Below are 22252 nucleotides of genomic sequence, written 5' to 3' on the forward strand. Positions count from 1 at the left end.
AAATAGCCTCGGTCATCTGCTAACTTTCGAAGCACCCGGTGGAGCAACTAGAGGCATTGGAGCTGGAGCTGAGGCCCCTTCATGCCCCTCTACAATAGGCGAAGTGTGAGCAGTCCGAGATAGAGCCTCATTACGGGACTCACCCTCCTCTATATTTACCGGTGGCTCCTGGTCAACATGATTTCCTATCGCAGTCTTACCTGTTTGGGCGGCTGTTGCTTTCCTCTTGTTACACCCCGTAGTTTCTGTACTTTGAAATTCATTAGGCATTAGCTATTCAAGTGCAGACATCGAAGTTATTGTCAAGAAAATGCAGGATCACAGGTGTTCGTGTTACGATTGTGAGATTCCCGAAACGGCCGGGTAAGATGGCACCGAGTCCCGAAAGGGCCGGGTAAGACGGCAATGCTCGCACGTTCAATTACTAATCTGAGATCATTCAAACAATATTCAAGAACACTTTAAACAATTCACACAATATTTCAAACAATCCAACCACTATACTATTCCACCCGAAACTTCCCAATTCCAATAGGAACAACAACAACACATTTCTTTCTTTCAAATTCATCAACTACACCAACAATCCACACTTTAGCAACATTATCTTCATAAATACAAGAAACTATATTTAATTCATATTAGCTTCCAAAACAGCCCACACACGATTTTATCTTCAACTTAATTCATTAAACCTTTATTTACATCATAGAATCCACAACACAATAACCAAAAATACTAAATAAAATTTAGTTCATTCCTTGTCACAAAACATCCCATACTCACGGCTCAACATCAACATATAAAGTTTCATGAATTTCATCCATTTCTACACACTATTCCCTCCGTTCTAATCCGTTAAAACTCTGAATAAACTTGTTAACAATGAAAAGGAACCTTAATCTTACCTTAAGTATGCAGCCACCATGTCCACCCTCTTCTTGTTGGTTGATTTTTAGCTCAAATTGAAGGCAACGCGACGTACGACACTTTTCTCTTCATGGGCTCCGGAATTCGGGGCGCGGATTTTGGTCAAAATTAGTTTTTCTCTCTAGGCTCTCCTCTCTCTTTTTCTCCAGAATTTTCTGGGTGTTTTGGTATGAAAAATGAAAAGAAAAGGCTGATATTTCATTTAAAAAGGTGTGGGTAATGGGCCTGACCCGGTTGGGCTCGGGTTGGGCTTGGCCCACTGACCTTTCTACCTTAAAACGTCCATATCTCCTTATCCCGATGTCACCTGTGAACCCACGACCTATGGTTGGAAATATATTTCAATTATCTACAACTTTCATTCTGTGAGTTTTCCCAAATTCCAAACACATAATACCGTTTTGGCCCCTCGAAGTCAGATCACCCGAAGACGTTTTCTTAAATCGCCCTTTTGGAGGGCTTACACTCATTTTTAGCTTATGGGTCCTTCTTAGGACTTGCTCAACTTCACATGTACCACCCATATATATCTTCATATGTCCTTTATAAAATCCCGACATGTGGGTCCCACCTTAACACACGGCCACTTTGGCCTTTTCATGAAATTTTTATTTCAACTTCTAGCCCCTAATTTTCCTTAATATTCCATACCAATAAAATTCATAAGCAACTTGTGCATTAAAATAAAATCGGAGGTCAAAAGTCTCAACCTCGTATCCCGAACTAGTCTTGTCCTTAACTTATCATGGTTAGCTCGGATTATCCCAACGTACCAAATACGGGATATAACACTACTAGCACCGGCAGATCTAGCTCTCTTACTGGGCCCTCTATCCATATCACGCTTACCCCTTTGCGGCTGCTGTAGTTCTTCCAAATTTTGAGCGTGAACCTGAATATGAGAGATGTCCATCCCCTCCTGTAGTCAAGCTGTCAAACAATCTTTGATCAAATGTGGCCCTAAGCCACTCACAAATCGATGTACTCGGTCTCTCATATCGGCCACCATGGTCGGAGCATACAGGGCCAATGAATTGAAATGAAGACTATACTCCCGAGCACTCCTATTCCCTTGCTTAAGATTCAGAAACCTATCAACTCGAGCCCGACGGACCTCCGGTGGCAAATAATGGCGGATAAAAGTATCTACGAATTCCTGCCAAACTGGGGGAGGTGCATTTTCCTTCCTTGAAGATATTCAATTATTATACCATAGAACGGCAACGTCCCACAATCTATAGGACGCCAACTCCACCGACTCAGTATCTGAAGCATGTATAATCCTCAGCGTCCTCAACATCTCATCTATAAAACCCTGCGGGTCTTCATCCAGCTTTTACCCAAAAAATTCTGGCGGCTTCAAACTCATAAAATCACGGGCTCTAGCACTAGTCGTTGTGTCACCGGGACCCGCACTTTACCGCTGAGCATAAGCAGCAACTAGCTGAGTCAATAGCTAAATAGCCTCGGTCATCTGCTAACCTGAAGCACCCGGTGGAGCAACTAGAGGCATTGGAGCTGGAGCTGAGGCCCCTTCATGCCCCTCTACAATAGGCGAAGTGTGAGAAGTCCGAGATAGAGCCTCATTACGGGACTCACCCTCCTCTATATTTACCGGTGGCTCCTGGTCAACATGATTTCCTATCGCAGTCTTACCTTTTTGGGCGGCTGTTGCTTTCCTCTTGTTACACCCCGTAGTTTCTGTACTTTGAAATTCATTAGGCATTAGCTATTCAAGTGCAGACATCGAAGTTATTGTCAAGAAAATGCAGGATCACAGGTGTTCGTGTTACGATTGTGAGAGTCCCGAAAGGGCCGGGTAAGACGGTACCGAGTCCCGAAAGGGCCGGGTAAGATGACACCGAGTCCCGAAAGGGCCGGGTAAGATGATACTGCGCCTACATGGCCTGGTAAGATAACACCATGTAAGATGACGTATGTATATAATATGTATCTATATATATTATCGCGCCTTAATGACCATACGAGATATTATATGTGTATAGATATGTATGGAAAAGTTCTTAAAAAGCTAAACATGTACGACATTCGCCTTAAAAGGGCATTCAAAGGCACGGAGTTAATCTTGTTTATATCACTTTATCCCTATGCGTCCATTGTATTACTTTTCATGTTCGGTATTTCTTGCTATGTCACTGTTCATGCCTTACATACTTAGTACATTGCTCGTACTGACGTCCCTTCTTGTGGACGCTGCGTTTCATGCCATGCGTGTGTGTATACGGATGAGTAGAGGATATTGCTAGAAGATGTTCATTTGGATTGGCGAGCTCCATTTCATTCGAGTGTTGCCGGAGTCAGAGTATCAATGTTATGGTATCTTGATTGATGTTAGAGACTTTGCAGACAGAGTCACGTATATTGCATGTCAGTCTTGTAAGCGGCTCCGCAAGCCGATGTATCATTATGCATTATGTTACGAATTTCATATGATCACAGATTTTACTTGATTTGAGAACGACAAAAAGAATGTTTTTGAAAAGCTTTCATTATGCATTTCATTTCATGATTTAAGAGTCCAGTGAGATTATGAACATAACGAGAACCAGCGGGTTCGCTCGGCTACGAGTAAGGGGTCGGGTGCCATCGTGCCACTATCAGATTGGGGTGTGACAAATTGGTATCAAGCGGTTCGTCCCTAGGGGGTTGTACGCAAAGTCGTATCCGGTGAGAGTCATATTTATGGTGTGAAGCGCGCCACATTTATAAACAGGAGGCTACAGGGCATCTAGGGTGGTTACTCTTCTTTCACATCTCAGATCGTGCGATAGAGACAAGTCATAGAAAATGAGATTCCTTATACTAACCTTTGATCTCAGCAAAAGCACAGTATCGACGGGAGAAAGTGAGTGATGATATGGGAAGTCATAGAGGTAAGTGACCTCGTTGAGGCTACGTTATCAGAATATATATATATATATATATATATATATATATATATATATAGGTTGACACAGAGGTAAGTCGGTGTAAGTACAAGTAGAGGAATTGATTAAATGTATCTCTTGATGATAAGTTCAGTCATAAGTTTGTGAACTGGACAATTGAATTAATCAGTATAAAGGTAAGCAATGGCACGAAGAATGTATGTCAGGTAAGGTAAGAATATTGTATGTATGATTGAGGTGTAAAGCTGAAGAATGAAAAAGGAAGGCAAACAAGAAGATATAACAGGGCAGATCACTAAAGGATCAGGTACATCTCGAGGTGCGATATATGAGGTAAGTTTGATATCTTTGTTCTTTTACTGGAAATTGGGAGCCCTGGGTGACTAGGATATGTCGTGCATATATATATATATATATATGCCCTTGGAGGCATTCTTTGGTATTTGCTGCATTCAGGTTTTGGATAGTAAGAATTATAAAGGAGACTCTGCCAGAATTTTTCAAAATCAGGTCATTTGGTTAGGTACACATAACTGGAAGAAGCGTGAAAAGGAAATATCGTAAATAGACAATAAGTGGGATGTGTTGCTTTAGAGGAGTTATGGATTTGGCATGGCTTTGAAGAATGATACGCTGAGGAAGGTGAGTTATACGAAGAGAAGGTTATTATGACAAATTCAAAGATATTAAAGTATCGAAAGGATTATGGGATTAGTTATACATTTAAGTCAGGCCAAAGGTAGGATGATAAGCGAAGGTATTTATGATTACACGGAATGGTATTTATGGTAAAGAGAAATACTAGAGAAAATTGGGAAGATTGGTAGTTCTAAAATATGATTTAAAAAGAGAAAGGATTAACTCTAATGGAGTGTGATACTGAGGTATCGATTGGGATGGATAACCACAAGTGAAATACGACGAGTCTATTAGTAAAATGAAGTAACAACACGACAGAGACATGGGCATAGAATACAAAGGTTTGTAACGAATGTGAATAACTTGGTAAGACAACTTATATGGTAAGTGTAATGGGGTCGATCAGAGGAAAGAGTTACGGAGTTAAGTATGCTTACTCCACGAGGTTTATCTGTTTATAAGCAGTGTTACGAATGAGATCAAGAAGTGGTAATCTATAGAATTGATTATGATTGGGATATAAGGAGAATGTAGCAAGAACTATAATACAAAGTAAGTAAAGTGTAGCGAGGAAACGACTAAAGAGGTGACATGTTCTATGTGAATAGAGAGTGAATGCAAATGTGAAACCAATAAGCGAGCCATGAAGCAGTGGATAAGAAAGCTTATAAGACCTTGTTAGGGAAAGTTCAGTATAGAGGTTTCGCAATGACAGGAGTGATAGCAGGCATGAGGGAAGAGGAAGTCAACTCGAAAAAGAAATCAGAGAAAGGTGACATAGCAAAGTAGTGGCGGAGAATCGAGATCACGAATGATATTTTGACGGCTGGATTTAAAAGACTAAGACTACGGAGAGATGAATGACTAAATAGAACGATTGTTAGGAAAAGGATCAGCATAATAAAGATGAGAGGGAATGAGTAGGATAAGTGTTGGAAGCGAAGAATGGATGGTATAGAGGTAATATATTTTGAAGGACAAAGCGATATTGAGTTAAGAATAGGGTTCCTTGTGCGAGGAATAAAGGATTAATTATAAAATGGAGTAAGTATGGGTATAGAAAGAAAAGGAAACATGTGATGTACAAAAGCTTAAGAAGTAGTCGTATTATGAGAAAAGGAAGATGCGTTTCCTACGGATACCCTATACTAAGACGAACAAGTAAAGTACATAAAGGAATAGGCTGGAAAGAAAAATGTGGCTATGAGTTACGAGTTCCACATGACGATAAAGCGATAAAGGAAGGCTATCACCAATAACAAGTAAAGATATGATTATGATTGTCTTTGAAATCAATGCGAGTACAACACAAGCATAAGAGTATGATGTACAAGGGGTATTAGTTGCGCATGAGACTTAGATCCTTGATAACACAGATGGCGGTTTAAGGGAAATACATTTATGGTTACTGTAAGTCGATTACAGGAAAGAGAGAGAAATAACTTGAGATGGAAAGAAAGGGAGAAGATGACGCTACCAGTGAATACTGACTATTGAAGAATGGGATAAGTGACACTACATGGATGGTACAGACGGTTAGACATACTATTATTTTGAGTATCCCCATGGGACAGAGTTGTTAATTGGAGCGGAGGTAAACATTGGCTCATAATTAACGATGAGCTAAGCAAAATACATCCTTGTTAGGATTGCTACGTTGGCTGTACTCTTTGAATTACGCAACTGCAAGATGAGTATGTTAATACTTCACATATGAGTTACTGCAACTATAAATTATGGGAAATGGCATGAATATGATGCAGTATAATAAGGGAATTAAGGAAAGAGATACATGATTGCAAGATTGGAGGTGAGGTAATGGATTTGCGAATGATAAGTAAGACCTAAAGGGGGAAAAAAGTAAGGATAGCATAAGTGTAGAGATTGAAACGACGAATCCTAAGATGTGACAAGTATAGACCACAAACAAAAGTAGAGTTATACGGAAATGATATAGTTGTTATCGTTATACATTTCAGTATGGACATTAAATGAATCGATCAAAGGAAAGTACTAGGCTTAAAATTGAAAGTAAGGATTGAAGATCGAAGTGTGGATTTGTTTTGAAGGCACCGTAAGGTAAGACTCATAAGGAGAAAGCGAGTGAATAGAGTGCAAAGATTCTAAACGCACTCAGATATGAAAAACGGATGTAGTTTGAAGTGAGAATTTTTGTAGAAGTGAGTTCGATAAGATCTAAGGGTTAGTCAGCAAAGGAATTATGATGTTCTTAAGCTCCAAAGAAGAAATTTATCGGCTCAAGGCCAAGCTCGGGGCGTATTCACATATCGAAAGGCATAAAAAAGGAGTAGACACAAATCGAAAATAAGTGATGCTATGAGGTAGGAATAGGAAGGAATTATGGAAAACAACTCGAAGTGAGCACTTCACGCCAATATGAACTACGATATTTACGGACCATGATTTGAATCCTTGCAAAGGAAAAAAAAATTGCGCCGTACCTAAGTATGCGGTGATATGCCTTAAAGGGTAATAAAAAGAGCAAGAAAGATCTCGAGTTAAATTTCAACAAGGGTGATAGAGGGGATGACAAATCCAAAGGGCACTTCGGATGACAACGACTATTATACTTGAAAGTAACAACGATTGGTAGCTTGGTAATTTCTTGAAGAAAGGAAGAACGGCGCTCTTATGAATGGAAATAAAAGAGTTCACCGGATATTAGAAAATAGTTCATGGATCGCTAATGATACTGAACATGAGAGTATATGCTATGGAATAACCGTCAACGTGAAGCTATGCCTAATTGTCATTACAAAAAGGTCATATCAGAAAGCCAATAAGGAATAACGACAAATAAAGTTATCGCCGGTGCAAGGAAGTCGAAGCTAGGTATATATATGTTGTAAGAGAGTCATAATGGAGACAAAATAAGAGCGGGATGCCAGTTAATTTCCGACCATGAAAACAAAGAAGTGAAAGAAGCTGACTGAAGGCAATAAAGAAGTTAAAGAAGAGTGAGAAGAGACTGAACCAAGTTATAATCTAAGCAAACGGTAATCGGACCCTAAAGGAAGAATAACGGTTCTAAGAAAACAAAGATGGTGTTGTGGGTTGACAATATTGCAACATTCGAGGACGAATGTTTCTAAGGGGGGAAGGATGTTACACCCCGTAGTTTCTGTACGTTGAAATTCGTTAGGCATTAGCTATTCAAGTGCAGGCATCGAAGTTATTGTCATGAAAATGCAAGATCATAGGTGTTCGTGTTATGATTGTGAGAGTCCCGAAAGGGCCGGGTAAGATGGCACCGAGTCCCGAAAGAGCCGGGTAAGATGACATCGAGTCCCGAAAAGGCCGGAGGTAAGAGATGGCAGGGTCCCAAAAGGGCGGGTAAGATGGCATCGAGTCCGAAAGGGCGGGGTAAGATATGCACCGAAGGTCCGAAAGAAGTAGGGTAAGATATAGCACCGAGTCCCGAAAGGGATGGGTAGATGATGCGAGTCCGAAAGGGATAGGGTAAGATACGCATAGGAGTCCGAAAAGTAGGGTAAGATAACACAAGGAATCCGAAAGGGGGGGAAGATGACACTGAGTCCCGAAAGGGCCGGGTAAGATAACACCATGTAAGATGTTGTATGTATATAAATATATGTATCTATATATATTACCGCGCCTTAATGACCGGACGAGATATTATATGTGTATAGATATGTATGGAAAAGTTCTTAAAAAGCTAAGCATGTACGACATTCGCCTTAAAAGGGCATTCAAAGGCACAGGTTAATCTTGTTTATATCACTTTATCCCTATGCGTCCATTGTATTACTTTTCATGTTCGGTATTTTCTTACTATGTCAACGTTCATGCCTTACATACTCGGTACATTACTCGTCAATGCGACGTCCCCTTGTGGTGTTGCGTTTCATGCCACGCGGTGTATACAGATGAGTAGAGAATATTGCTAGAAGATGTTCCAGCTGGATTGGCGAGCTCCATTTCATTCCAGAGCGTTGCCGAGTCAGAGTATCAATGTTATGGTATCTTGATTGATGTTAGAGACTTTGCAGACAGAGTCACGTATATAGCATGTCAGTCTTGTAAGCGGCTCATAGCCGTGTATCATTATGCATTATGTTACGAATTTCATATGATCACAGATTTTACTTGATTTGAGAACGATGAAAAGAATGTTTTTGAAAAGCTTTCATTATGCATTTCATTTAGTGATTTAAGAGTCCAGTGAGATTATGAAAATAACGAGAACCAGCTGGTTCGCTCGGCTCTGAGTAAGGGGTCGGGTGCCCATCATGCCCCATCAGGATTGGGGTGTGACACCTCTCTACCTGCATCCTTTGAAATCATAACGCACAATTAGTGAAAAATAAAACCTTATAACATAGCTCTATCGCACGATTTATGAAGAAGAAAGACGGTCATTATTCCTAAATGCTCCACAGCCTCTTGTTTATAAGTGTGGCGCGCTTCACAACCATAAACAAGACTCTACTGGACATGGCTCATAGACACACCCTAGGATAGAACTGCTCTGATACCACTTTTGTCACGACCCAGCTAGTGGGCTCTGACGGGTACCCGGAGCTGGCTACCAAGCACCACTCATCATGCTATCTATCATGCCCAACCTGGACATACATCATTCTCAACACAAGACTTATCATGAAACAATCTTCAAATACCTCCCAAAACATGCATATGTGCATAAGCCCACTAGGATACAAAATGATGTACAGAATATACAATGAAGATGTCACATGGCATCTACAACCCACACATAAGTATCTACGAGCCTCTAACTGAAGTCTTTTGAAGTCATAAGGACAGGAGAGGACCCCTCCATGCCCCAATATGTGCACAAAATAATATACCAAGGAATGGCGACTCTTGAGTAGTGGAGTGCTCCTGCAAATCTATTGAGAAAGTTGCTAAGCGTCAGCACCGTCTCCCTGTCTACCTATGGGCATGAACACAACGTCCATAAAAGAAGAGGAGGTCAGTACAAACAATGTACTGAATATGTAAGACATGTACAATAACATAATCAAGAAATAGGAAAGCATAAGTAGAAAAGAGAACCTGTAACTGATTGCCTCTTAAGGCGGAATCATGCATGCTAACAAGAGAAAACATCATATCATACATACATACATATATATATATATATATATATATATATATATATATATATAAAGCGCCGAATATATAGGTTCGGTGTGATCATCATTAACTGCGTCTAGGGTAAACATCTCAAGCCGCCCACTAGTGGTTAACTACCCATGCCATATAGACATGGTGTAATTATCATCATAGCTGCCCACTACACCTGTCGCAGTTGTAACTGCCCGGCCATATAGGGACGGTGTAATCATACATATACATAATATGAAGCATGCATGAGAGCTCAAATAAAAGCTATAACTCTATCGGAGTGACGTAATGTCGGTAACCTCCGATTATGTTATGGAATAGTCATGATCGTCATGTCCCACCTTGAAGGAACTAGTAACATGAGGTGAGGCAACAATAAGAAATATCATCAATGAAATCATAAAGATATGATTATCAAGCTCATAATAGCATCATTATCATCATCATTATCATGGAACATATCTCGTCTCTACCTCATAAGAAGCTCTTGACAACCTTTAACTCTCCTCTTTTGGGGATGTAAGGAGGTCACGAAACTATAGGAAAGAAATCGTAAAATAGGAATCATGCCTTTGAAAGAAGGAGACTAGCCTTACGTACCTTTACGTCTCCTTAACGACTAAGCGTTCTCCTTCTAAGCTCACAACTCTACATTCAAGAGAATTTGCACTAAGATTAGGTCATTAGAAACATGCTTAAGCTAAGCTAAGGCGACTAAGAGCTAACGAAAATTGGGCAGTATCTCCTTTGTTTCAATAAATTCCTCCACAAAATAAACAAATCCTAAACTTCAATAACAACACCAACAATATCATAATCAATAAACTTCACCAAGCTAGATATTATTCAATTCTCAAAATCCCCTTTCAAAGTCATCCATAACCATGATTGTGACACAACATCATATTCATTCATATATAATGCTTTTACAACATCTTTAATATCATTCATAACAAGATTACATTCATGATATATCAAGAATTATGATTCAAGTCAAGTTACTATTCAAGAATACCACTACTTCCATATTCAAACTTCATACACCACTTTCTTCCATAATCAAAGTCTTTCAACCCCTCAATACTCTTAATGATACGAAATAAACACAAAACTCACCTTTGATTATGTAGGAACGGGCTTTGGATGAAAGTACTTCACTTGGAGAAAACCCCAACATCAATTCCAAAGGAATTTCTAATTTCCATTAACCCTAATGAACACCCATACACTTGATTTCCTTTGATTATTGGTATTTGATCTTTGATCTCTCTTGAATTTGTGTTAATAAGATGTTGGAATATTCTAGAGTTCTTGAGAGGAGTGGAGAAGACGGGAAAATGAAAAATTAGAACTTAGAACTTGTATTTATACATGGAAATTAACTCAGCCCGATGGGACTATACGAACCCTTATACGGTCCGTATCAGTGACTGTATAACTCTATCAGTGATGGCCCTTCACTATAACAGTTATACGGACCATTATATGGACCGTATAAATTATCGTATAACCCACCTTCTTCCCGAACGTGTTCTCATCGTTTCCTTTGATCTCCAATCCTTATGGGACCTTCTTAACACTTGTTTAACACTTCATTAAAAATCTAAATATCATCATAACTCCTTTACAAGTCTTTACCAATCAATCCTTAACTCGATAGTTTGAAAAATCTTTCCCAAACACAACTTATACTTCACTTTCTTCAACGAACTTTCTTCTCTTGCCTCAAATGTCTTTGGAATCTTAATTAGAATCATTAAGTATCCCTTCTTACTTGTAGGGATGCCATGTACACCTTAACTTGCGTTAGTATATTTACCGCATAACGACATGAAATTTTCCGAGGTGTAACAGAGCTCCCATTTGAGCCCATCAGAGAAGAAAGAAACACAAAGAGGGCTGGAGTCGTCCAAAGAGAGAAAAGGGAACAAAGAACACTCTTAGTTCTTTTTGGAGATGAAACAATATCTAAAAATCATGAACTAAATGTAATGTTCCATAAATTTTGACTAAGTGTGAATATGGTAAGAGAGTTACAATGTGCTATATTAGTTGTATGAAGTCCTATTGAAGTGAATTTTGGGAAATAGTTATTTTAGGATCAACCCAAATAGCGACGTGCATAAGACTTGATAGAATCTGCTAAGTTTACATTAGGGCTAACTTCAGGCTAGTTTGCGGGTAAATCTGTTGATAATTTGAGAAAATTTAAAAGGTAAAAGTTGTAGCCCTTTGAAATACCTTTCCACACTATAAGGATGATCTCAAACGGAGCTATGAGTAAGAAGTTATGATAGTTTTACTGAAAGGATGCAGCAATCCGCTGGACTGATATGCCTCGTAAATCGCATTATGCGGCCGCGTTTGCAATGCCTTTTTGATGCATTTTTGCCCCAAAGTTTCCAGGTATTCTGTTTTTATATGCGTTGCAACATGTTGCAGTATTTTGAATTATGCGGCACCAACCTTAAAGCAGAACGGCTCCGCCTATGAATACCCAAGACGTGAAATTTCCTTAAATCTTTCATTCAACTTAATTTTTGGCTGACTGTTTGGGATGAAAAGATCCTAGAACTTATCTAAACCTCATAAGGTGAGTTCTTACTCAAATCCCAAGTAATATTCCAATTCATTAACGTGGTAACACTAGTTCATCCTCCAAAATCCTAGATTCTTAAAAATTGAAGAAAGAGAAGTTGAAGGAACATCTGAGAATTTTCTTGAAGGTAAGAACTTTGTCCTTTCCTGATGTTATTGAAGGGATTTATACTAATTTAAGGTATTAGAGGTGATGGGAATCCATGGGTGAATTTTGGGGGACCAAGAACACGTTTTTGGGCATGAAAAATCTCTAGTTTTTGGTATAAGGGTGGGAACTCTAAGAGTTTTCTTAAAGTTATGAACTTTATCATTAATATTCATTTTAGAATGATTATTGAACTTTTTGGAATACGCTTGCTAGATTTTTGTGGAAATTAAGGTATGCCTATTTTCGAACATACTATTCAATCTTTATAAATGGCTTTATTTGGCAAGATTTGTGTGCTTGAGGGACAAGCATGCATTAAACCTTATCTATATTATAATATATATGAATCAGTGATTTCCCCTATCAAGGAATGATTGAAGTTGAATATTAAGGCCTTGAACTTAGAACATGACTTGACCCCCATAAAGGATGCTTTAAACATGTTTTTGAAGGTTTGGATATTTGAAGGGTTTTGATCTACCAACGGGCCTCATTGAACTGAAATTTTATTAATGATTTGAGCATTATTTATAAATCTATTAATATCTTGATATACCCTTACTAATGGGATGCTGAACATAATTCATAACGAACTATTCATCTTTCATTCCATAATTTGTGATTCGGCTAATATGCCATGATTTCTATTATTTGTGTTTGGTCTAGCTACTCGGGAGGAAGGGTAGTCACTGTGGATCCTAGTATGGTTAGCGTAGCTATTTGGGAGGAAGAGTGGCCATTAAGGGTTTGTAGCTCCGGTGTGGTCTTTACCTAGCTATTTGGCAGGATGGGTGGCCATTATAGGTTGATAGCCCTGATGGGGTGCTTCTATGAGGCTTAAGGAACTTTAAGTGGTCATCCCTTCATTACTATTGACTTGGGCATGAATTGGCATGACTTTGGTATGAGTTGGCATATGATGAACTTGGCTTCAAATGAAAGAACTTCATGTAATGAAAACAGCTTAATGATTCTAAGTGAGTATTTCTTCTTCATTAACTTATATTGTATATTCATGATATGTTATCATTTATTTTTAACTGTTTCTTAATACTGTTTTCGATAACACTTATGACTCGTATATTTTGTTGTATAACTATTGTCCCGGAGACATTCACTAAGTTCCCAGTACTCAGGCATACCATTGTTGACTTTTATGGCATGCTAGGTAACACAGAAGAACAGGTTCATAATACACGTCTTTGAGTAGGAAGACTTATTGCTTTTCGGATTATTGGTGAGCCCACATGCTTGGTGATGGGACACCCTTCTATCTTAGTTTATTTTTTTAGTTTCCAGGAAGCGTCCCAAAGTTAGACTATTCATTTATTCTTCTTAAAAGGACCATAGATAGATGTTATTCTTTTGTGGATTGTTATTGAATTCATTATTTGACTCATTGGATGCTTTGCTACATTTCATGGTTATTCATTTATATTACACTTACGCTGATTATTATTGTTATTGTTGGCATGCTTATGACTAGGTCCTTATAGTCTTAATTAGTTGACGAATAACAAAGCATTAAATGAGCTTATCAATTGTTTAACTTTCTAAGGTCCTTCCGATGTGGTTCCTTAAAATCGGATGCTTGTTCGCCATGGTGGGTTTTGAGGCTTGACAATCTTGGTGTCAGAGCCTAGGTTTAGAAGTGTCCTAGTATTTGTTTGTGTCTGTGGAGCTGTGTCTTGTGTAGTCTTCCTTGTCTGGCCAAATCACCTGCATGATCGAAAGAATACTAGGACATTTATAAGTGTTTCTCATTATTCTTGATTCTAGATTGTGCTATAGAGCTTAAACTTTCTGTAGAATCATTCTGACGTGTTGGCTAATTCGTTCCTCGATGAAATGGCTTTAACTCGATCTGAACTGCTAATCAAGGAAACAATGCTAATAAAAAAGCAAGCACCACCACCGATTCCACCTGCTACAGCTGCCTCTGTTGCAGGAGTGGCTTATATTGGATGGATACAGAATGAGATTGTCACGACCCATCTAGCGGGCCATGACGGGTACCCGAAGCTGACTACTGAGCACCACTCATCATGCTATCTATCATATTCAACCTGGGCACATATCACTCACAATGCATAACTTATCATGAAGCAATCTCCAACATCTCCCCAAAACATGTATATACATAAGCCAGCGAGGCTGCAAAAATGATGTACAACTTATACACTAAAAAAAGTCCCATAGCATCCACAACCCACATATAAGTATCTACGAGCCTCTAATTGACGATCGAAATCATAAGGACGGGACAGGACCCCGCCATGCCCCACTGTGTACATAAAAGAATATACCAAGGTGTGGCAACTCCGGAGTAGTGAAGTGCTCCTGTACAACTGCTGAGTAAGCTCCTAAGCGTCTGCACCGTCTCCCTGTCTACATGTGGGCATGAACACAACGTCCATAAAAGAAAAGGACGTCAGTACGAACAATGTACTGCGTATGTAAGGCATATATGATAACATAATAAAGAAACATAGAAAGCATAGGAAGAAAAGATAACTGTAACGGCTTGTCTCTTGAGGCGGAATCATGCATGCTCACTTTTACCTTTCAACCATATCACAAAAACATACATAATCTGTCTGAATCAATAACATCATTAGTTTGCATCGGGGCCACACGCGTCTGGGGTAATCATCTCACGCCGCCCACTAGTGGTGCAGCCCGTGCCATATAGATACGGTGTAATCATCCATAAGCCGCCTGCCTTAGCGGTGCTGCCCGGCCGTATAGGCGCGGTGTAATCTTACATATACATAAGCCAATACATGCATGGGAGCTCAAATAAAAGCTATCAATCTATCGGAGTGATGTAAGGTCGGGAACCTCCGATTATATTATGGAACATCATCATCGCCATGCCTTGCCTTGAAAGAACTAGTAACATAAGGTGAGGCAATAACAAGGACTAACATCAATGAAATCATAACATAGGATTATCAAGCTCATGAATGTATCGTTATCATCATCATTATCATAGAATATATCTCATCTCGGTTTCATAAGGAGTTCTTAAGGATCTTTAACTTTCATCTTTAGGGATGTAAGAAGGTCATGGGAATTCATAATGTAAGAGTCATGCCTTTGAAAGGAGGGAATAACCTCACATACCTTTATATCCCTTTAACTCTACCGTCTAATTGTTTTCCCTTCAAGCTTGCGATTCTACCTTCAAGAGGATTTGTACTAAGATTAGATAACTGGAAACATACTTGAGCTTAAGCCAAGGCAACTAAGAATAAATTATAATTTGGCGACGTCTCCTATGTTTCGGCAACTTCTTCCATAAAATAAGGCAACTCCCAAACATCAATAAGAACATCCATGATATCATAATCAATAGGTTCTTCGAGGTAAATATTGCTTACTTCTCAATCCCACCTTCAAAATCATTTATTACCACAACTATAATACAACACCCTATTCATTCTCATATATTACTTCTTTAAAATCGTTGTATTATTCCCCATAAGATTGTACTCATAACATGTCAAGAACTATAATTCAAATCAAGTTATTATTCAAGAATATCACTATTTCCCTATTTGCACTCCATACTCTTTTTCCTTCCACAATTCAAGTCTTTCAACCCCTCAATATTCTTAATAACATGAATTGAACATAAAACTCACCTTTGATGATGTAGGAATGAACTTTGAATGACAATACTTCTCTTGGAGAAAAACCCGACTTCAATAAAAAAGGACTTCTTGATCTCCACAAATCCTAGGGAGCATTCACACACTTGATTTTACTAATTCTTTGTGTTTAATCCTTGATTTCCCTTGGATATTTGATAATATGATGAGAGAAATATTCTAAAACCTTTAAGACCTAGAGAGAGAATAAAATCTGAAAATTTTGGGAAAGAGTCGTCTATTTATAGCTGGAACCAGAAAATTCCAGTTTAGTCGTTCGACGGCCGGGTCAACGAGCCGTCGATGTGTCGCTGGTCTGTCGACTGGCTCCATCGATTCATGCTTGCAAATATATGATTGCAGAAGCACATGGACGGTACACATCGACGGTCCGTCGACATGTCGACGGCCCGTCGATCGTGACTGGTGCTTGCAGACTTTTCCTGATTTAGTTCATATTTCACCAATTCGATAAGTTCAACTTTTAATCCTGTAAATCACCAGGAATACTTTCTAGTACATTTGTGCATGGGATAAGGCACTCTCTCCCTTAACTTCCTACAACGAGCTTTCTTCTATCTCCTCAAATGTCTTTGGAATCTTAATTAGAATCATTAAATATCCCTTCTTACTTGTGAGGACACCATAAACACCTTAACTTGCGTTAGTCTGATTACCGTGCAATAACCCGAAATTCTGAGGTGTAACATTCTCTCCTCTTAAGAACATTCGTCCTCGAATGTTAAGTTCTCGGGGATTATACAGAAATTTTACCAGAGTTTCTTCTGTAATATGGCACTATCATCCTGTCACAACATCCCAAAATAACATTCCCTCACAGGGCTACAACACACTGGCAGAAAATATGGCCACACACGACCCGAAAGCATTAAAAGGAAAGCATCACATACCTTATGTCAATGGCGTCTAGTCTTGAACTTCTTCTGGGGGTGGAAACAAATGCGGATATTTGAATTTCATATTTTCTTCCGCTTCGCAAGTCATTTCTTCTCGGTTATTATTTCTCCATAAGATCTTGTCTGAAGCTACCTCTTTGTTCCTGAGCTTCCGCACCTGCCTATTTAGTATGGCAATGGGCACCTCTTCATAGGCCAACTTCTCTGTAATCTGGACATCATCTATCGGCATAATTCTGGAGGGATCTCCAACACACTTACGGAGCATCGACATATGAAAAACTGGGTGGACTAATTGAAGCTCTAGAGGTAAATCAAGTTCATAAGCTACTTGGCCCACTTTACGTAAAATCTTATAAGGCCCAATATATCGGGGACTAAGCTTGCCCATTTTGCCGAATATCATTACGCCTTTCATCGGTGACACTTTCAAGAACACTCAATCACTGATTTGGAATTCTAAGTCTCATCGGCGGTTGTCCGCATAAGATTTCTGGCGACTTTTCGTCAACAATCGGCCTCTGATAAGCTTGATCTTTTCCACCACCTGCTGAATGAATTCTGGACCTATTAATTATATCTCTCCGACTTCGAACCATCCAATTGGCGACCTACACTTCCTTTCATATAGAGCTTCATACGGAGCCATTTGGATGCTAGAATAATAACTGTTATTATAGGCAAATTCGATAAGTGGAAAATGCTCATCCCAATTGTTATATCCGGCAGTTTTGCGTATTTGGAAAACTTGAAACAATTTTAACTTGTAAGGAATAAGGTCTTGTTTGGATTTTTCTTAATATGTGTATGCCGGTTATGAAAGTATGGATGCGGAATCATCGAGGAAGGCTAAGGGTAAAACGGAAATGTTGAAAATTTGTTTCATGAATTACAAAGTTTAGCCAACAATTTGGCTCCAAAAAAAAAAATGGAGGCCCAAGTCTTGGAGATGGCCGGCCATAGGGGAAAATGGCCCAAGGCCCATGGAAATTAAAAATCCATGTGATAAATAAGATAAAAAGGGACACTTATCATCTTAGCATGTAGAACATTCAAGAAAAAAAAATTAAGAGCAAGAGCAAGAGAGGTTTTCGGCCAAGAGCAAGAAAGAAGAAAAAAAAAAAAAAATCTTGAAGCCTTCAACTTTGATTCAAAATTATTATTTGCTTGTATTCCTACTAAGTTCAAGATTCTCTACAAAGTGGTATAATTATCTTGCAAGAAGGTGACTTTGGTGGCAAGTGGAACTTTGAAGAAAGAGGTAAGAATTTCATCCCTTTATGTTATGGAAGAAGTATATGTGCTATGGTGATTAAAAGTGCATGAAAATCATGAAATTATGGTGTGTGTGTGCATGGCCGTGTGGGTGTGTGCATATATGTGTGTGGCCGTGTAGTGCCCTATGTGGGGAAGATGTTATTGAATTTGTTTGGTATGCTAATTGTGTTGTTATGGTATTATGAAGAGAATGGAAGGTTAATGGTTCTTGTTGTCATGGAAAATATGTTGTAAGGTTGTTGTAGGAAAATATGCAACTTTGTAGTAGTTTATGTAAATATAAGAATGAAGTCGTTAAGATGCAAAGTATGGTTGTTGTTAATGAAATTGGAAGACAAAAACGTGTTATGGAAGTTTATGTTGAAAGTTGGAAGCTTTGGATGAATTATGGTTTCGGTGAAACTTTTGTATGATTTGTGAAATAATGTGAAATGCTTCCGAATTGCGTTTGAATGGCCTTGAATTAGAGAATGAATATGAAAATGTTGATATTAGTTTGAAAGTGTGAAGTTGGAGTCGAAGTTGTTGCATTATGTAGAAAGAGGGACTATTTATGTTATAATGTGTTTGGTATTGAATGTTGATGTTGTTAGTGTTGTTATTGGTATGGTTGTTGATATTCGAGCCGAGTCATATTCTCGGGGCGGCGAATTTATAGGGAGAGTGTCGCCCAAATTTCCGTAGACAAAGTGTTAATTTGAAATCGGATTCTTAAGTTCTTATGGCTAATGGTTGATATCTAATGACGTGATTGTAGATCGTGAGAAGCCAAGGCATAAGTTTGGATTAGCCTAGGGATGCCAAGGTATGTTAAGGCTCGTCCTTTCTTTCAAAGGCATGATTCTTAGATTACGATTTCATAAATGCTTCCATAACTTTGTTGTTTTCAAAAGTTTTGTTTTCCAAAAGAATTGTGTTCCTAAACGAGTCCGAAACTATGAACGACCGTAACTTCCGCATATGGTCTCGGATTGCTATGAAACGTTCGTAGAAGTCTCTATAACGAGTGATAATCCTTAACTTTCATAGGCGGGCCCGGATCGGGTTGACGCTTGTCCGTGGGCCCCGCGACTTTCCTTGGTTGGTTCTGACGACCTATTGTTGAAAAGAATTCTGAAGTGTTTTACAATGACAACGATGATGTCAAAAATGAGAATATTTTCCTACGATGAATATGATGATGATGATTCCATGATTAAAGGTTCTAAGTTCATGATTTCAAAGACGACATGAGAATGTTGAGCTATTTCTTGATTTCTCAATTTTATTCATAAACGATGACTGTTTTTAAAGATTCCAAAGTATATGAATTGATGCCTTATGATCCTGTTTTATGTTTCCTCATGATATCACTCTTCATTGATAGTCTCGCCTAATTGTCCTAGTTCTTTCAAGGTGAGGCAAAGCGCCCATAGTTATTCCATAATATAATCGGAGGTTACCGACCTTACGTCACTCCGATAGAGTTATAGCTTTTTTTTGGGCTCTCCTGCATGCTATGGCATGAAATATATGTATATATATGTATATGGGGAAATGGGAAAAAGGGCCAGAGCGCTATAGACGCTGGGATATAAACACGGTACATGTATCCGTACTTGACTTGATATCGTCCCGGACGCGGGATGCCGGACGCGGGATTTATATATATTTATTTATGGTTACATGAATCGGTACTGCCGACGCCCTCGTTAATATAACATGTTCTATTTTCTATATAGATGAAAGAAATGTTTTTCAAGGGAAAAATAAGCATGCATGGCATCCGCCCTCGTAGGCATTCATATGTACGATTCTGACTTTACATGATATGTTCCATACGTACAGATCCCTCTTTTACAATATGTTATATGGATCGAGCTGCGCGTTCCGCAGCACTAATCAGGCTTGGTTCCGCCCAAAGGGGCACTCAAATGTACAGGTTACTCTTTTATCTCATGAAATGCCCTATGTTGTCGTCTTGTTACTATTCATGTTTTGTATCCTTTCACATGCTGTTACTCATGCCTTATATACTCAGTACATTGCTCGTACTGACGTCCCTCCTTGTGGACGCTGCGTTCATGTTGCGCAGGTACACCCAGATGAGTTGAAGATATTAGCGAGAAGATGTTCCGCGGATTGGCGAGCTCCATTTTCTCGGAGTTTGCCGAGTCGAGCACTATGATATGGTTCCATGTTCTATGTTAGAGACTTTGCGAACGAGTGTCATGTGTATAGTATGTTGGTGCCGTAAGAGGCTCCATAAGCCGACGTGTTGATATATGTTGTATTACGATTTCGTGCGATTACGTATACCGTTGGACATAAAGAAGGCGGAAAGCATATTTGTTTCCTGAAAAGTTCTATTATGTATTCATGCTATGAGTAAGGGACCAATATGAATACGAGTATTACGATAGTCAGAGGGTTCGCTCGGCCCTAGGTAAGGGTAGGGTGCCCATCACACCCTATCGGAAATTGGGGTGTGACACCAATTACCTCCGAAGTCTAATACACATGCTCACAACATATCTTCCAAGGTCTGAATAGTGCGTTTAGCTTGTCCATCAGTTTGTGGATGGAATGCCGTGCTGAGTCTCACTTGAGTTCCCAAACCTTCTTGAAAGGATTTCCAGAATCTAGCAGTAAATAGTGCTCATCTATCTGTGATAATAGATACCGAGACACCATGAAGTCGCACTATCTCTTTAAGATATAATCTTGCATAATCTTCTACTGAATATGTGGTTCTGACTGGAAGAAAATTGGCTGGTTTCATGAGTCTGTCCACGATCACCCATATGGAGTCATACTTACGCCGAGAACGAGGCAAACCTACAATAAAATTCGTGTTGATCACTTCCCATTTTCAGGTTGGAATTTCCATAGCTTGTAACAATCCTTATGGCTTTTGATGCTCGATTTTTACTTGTTAGCAATTTAGACACTAAGCTACAAATTTTGCTATATCCTTCTTTATTCCATCCCACCAATATATTGACTTAAGATCATGGTACATCTTTGTCGCTCTTGGATGAATAGAATACCGGGAATAATGGGCTTCTTCCAGAATCTGAAGACGTAATCCGGCAACATCTGGAACACATAGCCTGTCTCGGTCCACTAAAATTTACTGATTTTCAGAGTCAGCTTCACCAATGGTGCAGAAATAGAAGAGAATTCTTCCACAAACATTCTATAATAGCCTACTAATCCCAAAAAGCTACAGACCTCTGTAGGTGTCGTAGGCCTCGGCCAAGTTTTTACAGCTTCAATCTTCTGAGTATCAACTCGAATAGCTTCAGTTGAGATAATATGGCCCAGAAAAGTCACAGAATTCAACCAGAACTCACGTTTTGAAAATTTAGCTTAGAATTCACGAGTCCGAAGAATTCCAAGGACAATACGCAAGTGGTCTGCATGCTCTGTTTCTGACCAAGAATATACCAAAATGTAATCGATGAACACAATCACAAATAGATCTAAAAAGGCCTGAATACATTATTCATCAAATTCATGAACACTGCCAGAGCATTAGTCAACCCGAATGACATTACTCGAAATTCATAATGACCATATCTAGATCTGAAAGCTGTCTTCGGAATGTCTTCTTCTTTAACTCTCACTTGGTGATACCCCGATCTCAGATCGATCTTTGAAAACCATTTAGCACCCTGTAATTAGTCAAACAAATCGTCAATTCTCGGAAGTGGATATTTATTCTTTATTGTCACCTTGTTCAGCTGCCTATAGTCAATGCACATTCGTAGAAAACCATCTTTCTTTCTCACGAACAAGACAGGCGCTCCCCATGGTGATGAACTAGGTCTAATGAATCCCTTCTCTAGCAAATCCTTCAATTGTGCCTCTTGCTCTTTCAATTCTGCAGGAGCCATTCTGTAGGGAGGAATAGATATAGGTTCGGTATCCGGCAACACATCAATGGAAAGATTAATATCTTGTTCCGGTGGAAGGCCTAGTAGTTCATCTGGAAATACATCTGGAAACTCATTTTCTACCGGGACGGATTGAAAAGTCGGCAGCTTTGCTTCGGTGTGATGAACC

Source organism: Lycium ferocissimum, chromosome 2 (assembly GCF_029784015.1).
Source record: "Lycium ferocissimum isolate CSIRO_LF1 chromosome 2, AGI_CSIRO_Lferr_CH_V1, whole genome shotgun sequence".
In the NCBI taxonomy this organism is placed as follows: domain Eukaryota; kingdom Viridiplantae; phylum Streptophyta; class Magnoliopsida; order Solanales; family Solanaceae; genus Lycium; species Lycium ferocissimum.